This window comes from Schistocerca piceifrons, unplaced genomic scaffold (genome assembly GCF_021461385.2).
Source record: "Schistocerca piceifrons isolate TAMUIC-IGC-003096 unplaced genomic scaffold, iqSchPice1.1 HiC_scaffold_1138, whole genome shotgun sequence".
In the NCBI taxonomy this organism is placed as follows: domain Eukaryota; kingdom Metazoa; phylum Arthropoda; class Insecta; order Orthoptera; family Acrididae; genus Schistocerca; species Schistocerca piceifrons.
In genome coordinates this window covers 32,501-40,000 of record NW_025726948.1, presented here as the reverse complement: position 1 = coordinate 40,000, position 7,500 = coordinate 32,501, and the positions used below count along the sequence as shown (strand labels likewise).

Genomic DNA, 7,500 nt, shown 5'->3' with positions numbered 1-7,500 from the left:
TCCCCTGACTTCGTCCTGGCCAGGCATAGTTCACCATCTTTCGGGTCCCAACGTGTACGCTCTAGGTGCGCCTCACCTCGCAATGAGGACGAGACGCCCCGGGAGTGCGGAGGCCGCCGCCCCGTGAAGGGCGGGGAAGCCCCATCCTCCCTCGGCCCGCGCAAGGCGAGACCTTCACTTTCATTACGCCTTTAGGTTTCGTACAGCCCAATGACTCGCGCACATGTTAGACTCCTTGGTCCGTGTTTCAAGACGGGTCGTGAAATTGTCCAAAGCTGAAGCGCCGCTGACGGGAGCGATTATTCCGCCCGAGAGCATCCCGAGCCAACAGCGGCGCGGGTCCGGGGCCGGGCCAGGTAGGTCCGTCATCCGGGAAGAACCGCGCGCGCTTGCCGGGAGCCCGAGCGCCCAAAGGGGCGAATCGACTCCTCCAGATATACCGCCGGGCAGCCAGCCAGGACACCGGGGCTCTGCCCAACAGACGCGAACCGAGGCCCGCGGAAGGACAGGCTGCGCACCCGGGCCGTAGGCCGGCACCCAGCGGGTCGCGACGTCCTACTAGGGGAGAAGTGCGGCCCACCGCACACCGGAACGGCCCCACCCCGCGGCGAGTGGAAAGGCAACCGGACACGACCCCGCCGCGGATTGCTCCGCGCGGGCGGCCGGCCCCATCTGCCGAGGGCGGAGGCCAGTGGCCGGATGGGCGTGAATCTCACCCGTTCGACCTTTCGGACTTCTCACGTTTACCCCAGAACGGTTTCACGTACTTTTGAACTCTCTCTTCAAAGTTCTTTTCAACTTTCCCTCACGGTACTTGTTCGCTATCGGTCTCGTGGTCATATTTAGTCTCAGATGGAGTTTACCACCCACTTGGAGCTGCACTCTCAAGCAACCCGACTCGAAGGAGAGGTCCCGCCGACGCTCGCACCGGCCGCTACGGGCCTGGCACCCTCTACGGGCCGTGGCCTCATTCAAGTTGGACTTGGGCTCGGCGCGAGGCGTCGGGGTAGTGGACCCTCCCAAACACCACATGCCACGACAGGCGGCAGCCTGCGGGGTTCGGTGCTGGACTCTTCCCTGTTCGCTCGCCGCTACTGGGGGAATCCTTGTTAGTTTCTTTTCCTCCGCTTAGTAATATGCTTAAATTCAGCGGGTAGTCTCGCCTGCTCTGAGGTCGTTGTACGAGGTGTCGCACGCCACACCGCCAGCCGGCTGTGCACGCTACCGAGAAAGTACCGGTATGCGAACCGCCAGGCGACGGGCGCGCATCGCACGTTTGAGGAGACGCGGCCGGCCCCACAGGCGGCCGCGACACTCCCAGGTCTGCGAAGCGGGGCAAACGCCGCGCGCTTCAGTATACGTAGCCGACCCTCAGCCAGACGTGGCCCGGGAACGGAATCCATGGACCGCAATGTGCGTTCGAAACGTCGATGTTCATGTGTCCTGCAGTTCACATGTCGACGCGCAATTTGCTGCGTTCTTCATCGACCCACGAGCCGAGTGATCCACCGTCCTGGGTGATCTTTTCTCAAGTTTCCGCCGTCTCTTTCGAGACGGTCGCATAGGCGGGAGTGAGGCGTGTGGCGGCCCCTGTTCCAGCGTTCTGTGTCCAACGGCCTCACGGCCGACGGGCGTCGTACGGCTCCACACCGGAGCGGACAGGCACTCGGGCGAAAGTCATTCAAAACCGGCGCCAGGCGCCAGGTGCCGCAGGCCAGCCGCTCCAGCGCTTCAGCGCTCGTACCACACAACATTGCCGCTAGTTTTGAGAGGCACGCGTGGTTCCGCACGCGGCGCACGGCTACTGCGAGCCGTACAGGTAGCGTGTTGCGCGACACGACACGCACATCGAAAGACATGCAGTCTAGTCGGTAATGATCCTTCCGCAGGTTCACCTACGGAAACCTTGTTACGACTTTTACTTCCTCTAAATGATCAAGTTTGGTCATCTTTCCGGTAGCATCGGCAACGACAGAGTCAATGCCGCGTACCAGTCCGAAGACCTCACTAAATCATTCAATCGGTAGTAGCGACGGGCGGTGTGTACAAAGGGCAGGGACGTAATCAACGCGAGCTTATGACTCGCGCTTACTGGGAATTCCTCGTTCATGGGGAACAATTGCAAGCCCCAATCCCTAGCACGAAGGAGGTTCAGCGGGTTACCCCGACCTTTCGGCCTAGGAAGACACGCTGATTCCTTCAGTGTAGCGCGCGTGCGGCCCAGAACATCTAAGGGCATCACAGACCTGTTATTGCTCAATCTCGTGCGGCTAGAAGCCGCCTGTCCCTCTAAGAAGAAAAGTAATCGCTGACAGCACGAAGGATGTCACGCGACTAGTTAGCAGGCTAGAGTCTCGTTCGTTATCGGAATTAACCAGACAAATCGCTCCACCAACTAAGAACGGCCATGCACCACCACCCACCGAATCAAGAAAGAGCTATCAATCTGTCAATCCTTCCGGTGTCCGGGCCTGGTGAGGTTTCCCGTGTTGAGTCAAATTAAGCCGCAGGCTCCACTCCTGGTGGTGCCCTTCCGTCAATTCCTTTAAGTTTCAGCTTTGCAACCATACTTCCCCCGGAACCCAAAAGCTTTGGTTTCCCGGAGGCTGCCCGCCGAGTCATCGGAGGAACTGCGGCGGATCGCTGGCTGGCATCGTTTATGGTTAGAACTAGGGCGGTATCTGATCGCCTTCGAACCTCTAACTTTCGTTCTTGATTAATGAAAACATACTTGGCAAATGCTTTCGCTTCTGTTCGTCTTGCGACGATCCAAGAATTTCACCTCTAACGTCGCAATACGAATGCCCCCGCCTGTCCCTATTAATCATTACCTCGGGTTCCGAAAACCAACAAAATAGAACCGAGGTCCTATTCCATTATTCCATGCACACAGTATTCAGGCGGGCTTGCCTGCTTTAAGCACTCTAATTTGTTCAAAGTAAACGTGCCGGCCCACCGAGACACTCAATAAAGAGCACCCTGGTAGGATTTCAACGGGGTCCGCCTCGGGACGCACGAGCACGCACGGGGCGGTCGCACGCCTTCGGCTCGCCCCACCGGCAGGACGTCCCACGATACATGCCAGTTAAACACCGACGGGCGGTGAACCAACAGCGTGGGACACAAATCCAACTACGAGCTTTTTAACCGCAACAACTTTAATATACGCTATTGGAGCTGGAATTACCGCGGCTGCTGGCACCAGACTTGCCCTCCAATAGATACTCGTTAAAGGATTTAAAGTGTACTCATTCCGATTACGGGGCCTCGGATGAGTCCCGTATCGTTATTTTTCGTCACTACCTCCCCGTGCCGGGAGTGGGTAATTTGCGCGCCTGCTGCCTTCCTTGGATGTGGTAGCCGTTTCTCAGGCTCCCTCTCCGGAATCGAACCCTGATTCCCCGTTACCCGTTACAACCATGGTAGGCGCAGAACCTACCATCGACAGTTGATAAGGCAGACATTTGAAAGATGCGTCGCCGGTACGAGGACCGTGCGATCAGCCCAAAGTTATTCAGAGTCACCAAGGCAAACGGACCGGACGAGCCGACCGATTGGTTTTGATCTAATAAAAGCGTCCCTTCCATCTCTGGTCGGGACTCTGTTTGCATGTATTAGCTCTAGAATTACCACAGTTATCCAAGTAACGTGGGTACGATCTAAGAAACCATAACTGATTTAATGAGCCATTCGCGGTTTCACCTTAATGCGGCTTGTACTGAGACATGCATGGCTTAATCTTTGAGACAAGCATATGACTACTGGCAGGATCAACCAGGGAGCTGCGTCAACTAGAGCTGAGCAGCCGGCCGCCCGGGAGTGTGTCCCGGGGGCCCGCGCGAACACGCAAGCGTCCGCTCAATCATTCTGCAAACAGGAGGAGGCTGAGCTCCCCTGCACAATACACCTCGAAACCCTCTCAGGTCCCGGCGGCGCGCAGCGCCGTCCCAAGTACTTGGTCGGGTTCGAGAGAGGCGCAATCGCCCGGAGTTAGGCGAGTAGACGCTTTCGGTGCGACCACCCGTGCTCCCAACTGAGCTTGCCGCTGCCGACAGAGGCCCGGGAGCGTGCTGTCGTGGCATTGCCGGCGGGAGACAACACGCGCCACCTACGGTGACCGGCAGCTCCAACGCCAGCGCCACAGAAGGACAAAAGCCCCACTTGGGTGCCGAAGCGAACTCTCCCAGCACAGCGCACACGCCAACACATCCGCACAGCTGCGATACAAACCACCAGCGAGAACCGCTGGGGCGACCGAGCAGCAGACGGCGTCGCGGCGCCGAGCGCCGGGCGGCGGCGCATCCTCAACGCACACAGTCCTCAATCGGACCAGCACACTGCAGATGTCCACCGCGCTTCGCACCGGGCCCGCGAGGACCTACTTTGGCCGCACGGCGCCGCGCGCAGGGTGCGCCGGCGCGCAGCTGCGACGCCTGCCGCGTCCGTCGGCCGGCGCGCCTGCCACTGGCCGCCCCCACCAGCCGGCTGTAGCGCGTGCGCCCACGCACCGCGCGGCCAGCACGCCGGGAGGCGCCCCCTCACCGGCCGGGGACGGTCCCACCCAGCCACCGCCGCGTATCGCTTCACACCCAGATGCCGTTCAGTTTCGTCGGCATGGTGGGTATCGCTGGAACAACCGGTTAGTACCTCAACCTATCGTCGCCATCACCGATTCACCCCTAGCGAGAACAACCGCACCACAACGGGTTACCATTTCTTCATTTGCGTAACTTCACCAGAAAACGTAGGCGTCCATCGCCATTTGCAACTTCAACCATTATTGCATGCCTGTGTCAGGTGTCACGCCACACTACGTCTGCCCACATACACGCAACAAAATGTGCACGCCTAGACAATACGTGGAAGGTGGCCCCCGTACGTATGCGATGTCCATTGCTCGAACGACTGTCAACCGGCTTCTGTAGCATGTCGCAGATATGGAACGCGCTGCACCATGCCATCACGGTGTGTGAGGAGAGACGACTAGGTCCGAATACATCAACAGACAGCTCATGCTGATCGCCATCCACGGCGTCCGTTCCTCCCACACGTCTCTATGGCGTACCACACTGCAATCCAGCTCTCATAGGGAGACGACACGTAGCTGCGTGCACAATATTTGCACTGTATGGTCCGCCGTTTTTGGGCGCAGTCGTTGTACGGTCACACATGTGCCACGATGTATCATTCAGTACATAAGGACGAATGTGCAGTACAGATTGTGGTTCACGCGTACGACATCAGCGGACAGTTGACACAGGCCGCACCACAACGTAGCCTGCGTACGTCGCATGCGAAGGGCATTGAACATGCAAACTTGTCACCAACCACCTTGCGAAGGCAGGGGGCAAGGTGGGGACGTGGGGAGAGGTGGGGGGGGGGGGGGGGCGGCATGTACGCCCTGCTGCCATCCACATTACAGTGTACAGCAGGAGCATGTGGAAAGTCAGCAAGACTTGCAAGGTGTTTAACATGAAGCGATACACAGGGGAGCGGGCAGTGCGAGTAGCGAACTATATTGCGAGGGTTGCGGGTGGGCAACACTACACTAATTGAACGAGTCGTATAACAATTACAGAGCAGGTTTAGGCGACAACGTGGGTTACGATAGGCGACAACGTGGGTTACGTTAGGGGACAACGTGGGTTACGTTAGGGGACAACGTGGGTTACGTTAGGGGACAACGTGGGTTACGTTAGGGGACAACGTGGGTTACGTTAGGGGACAACGTGGGTTACGTTAGGGGACAACGTGGGTTACGTTAGGGGACAACGTGGGTTAGGTTAAGGCACAACATGGGTTAGGTTAAGGCACAACATGGGTTAGGTTAAGGCACAACATGGGTTAGGTTAAGGCACAACATGGGTTAGGTTAAGGCACAACATGGGTTAGGTTACGGCACAACATGGGTTAGGTTAAGGCACAACATGGGTTAGGTTAGGGGACAACATGGGTTAGGTTAGGGGACAACATGGGTTAGGTTAAGGCACAACATGGGTTAGGTTAAGGCACAACATGGGTTAGGTTAGGGGACAACATGGGTTAGGTTAGGGCACAACATGGGTTAGGTTAGGGGACAACATGGGTTAGGTTAGGGGACAACATGGGTTAGGTTAGGGGACAACATGGGTTAGGTTAGGGGACAACATGGGTTAGGTTAGGGGACAACATGGGTTAGGTTAGGGGACAACATGGGTTAGGTTAGGGGACAACATGGGTTAGGTTAGGGGACAACATGGGTTAGGTTAAGGCACAACATGGGTTAGGTTAGGGGACAACATGGGTTAGGTTAGGGGACAACATGGGTTAGGTTAGGGGACAACATGGGTTAGGTTAGGGGACAACATGGGTTAGGTTAAGGCACAACATGGGTTAGGTTAGGGCACAACATGGGTTAGGTTAGGGCACAACATGGGTTAGGTTAGGGCACAACATGGGTTAGGTTAGGGGACAACATGGGTTAGGTTAGGGGACAACATGGGTTAGGTTAGGGGACAACATGGGTTAGGTTAGGGGACAACATGGGTTAGGTTAGGGGACAACATGGGTTAGGTTAGGGGACAACATGGGTTAGGTTAGGGGACAACATGGGTTAGGTTAGGGGACAACATGGGTTAGGTTAGGGGACAACATGGGTTAGGTTAGGGGACAACATGGGTTAGGTTAAGGCACAACATGGGTTAGGTTAAGGCACAACATGGGTTAGGTTAGGGGACAACATGGGTTAGGTTAGGGGACAACATGGGTTAGGTTAGGGGACAACATGGGTTAGGTTAAGGCACAACATGGGTTAGGTTAGGGGACAACATGGGTTAGGTTAAGGCACAACATGGGTTAGGTTAGGGGACAACATGGGTTAGGTTAGGGGACAACATGGGTTAGGTTAAGGCACAACATGGGTTAGGTTAAGGCACAACATGGGTTAGGTTAAGGCACAACATGGGTTAGGTTAGGGGACAACATGGGTTAGGTTAGGGGACAACTTGGGTTAGGTTAGGGGACAACATGGGTTAGGTTAAGGCACAACATGGGTTAGGTTAAGGCACAACATGGGTTAGGTTAGGGGACAACATGGGTTAGGTTAGGGGACAACATGGGTTAGGTTAGGGGACAACATGGGTTAGGTTAAGGCACAACATGGGTTAGGTTAGGGGACAACATGGGTTAGGTTAAGGCACAACATGGGTTAGGTTAGGGGACAACATGGGTTAGGTTAGGGGACAACATGGGTTAGGTTAAGGCACAACATGGGTTAGGTTAAGGCACAACATGGGTTAGGTTAAGGGACAACATGGGTTAGGTTAGGGGACAACTTGGGTTAGGTTAGGGGACAACATGGGTTAGGTTAAGGCACAACATGGGTTAGGTTAAGGCACAACATGGGTTAGGTTAAGGTACAACATGGGTTAGGTTAAGGTACAACATGGGTTAGGTTAGGTTACACGTTGTTGTAAGGAAAGGTGTGGGGGGGGGGGGGGGGCGGGGCGGCAGGTTCGTTGA

The 7,500-nt window shown here is 56.3% G+C and overlaps 2 non-coding genes and 1 pseudogene across 2 annotated transcripts; all 3 read right to left on the bottom strand.

The window, feature by feature from the left end:
- The window catches only part of LOC124728203, a 4,222-nt pseudogene extending 3,045 nt beyond the window's left edge, over window positions 1–1,177 (bottom strand).
- Window positions 1,178–1,365: 188 nt separating this feature from the next.
- Window positions 1,366–1,520, bottom strand: LOC124728210. Its single transcript, XR_007007241.1, has one exon. It is a non-coding gene; the product is annotated as a 5.8S ribosomal RNA (ribosomal RNA).
- Window positions 1,521–1,872: 352 nt separating this feature from the next.
- On the bottom strand, window positions 1,873–3,781 carry LOC124728194. The gene has a single exon (XR_007007233.1). It is a non-coding gene; the product is annotated as a small subunit ribosomal RNA (ribosomal RNA).
- Between the last annotated feature and the right edge of the window lie 3,719 nt (window positions 3,782–7,500).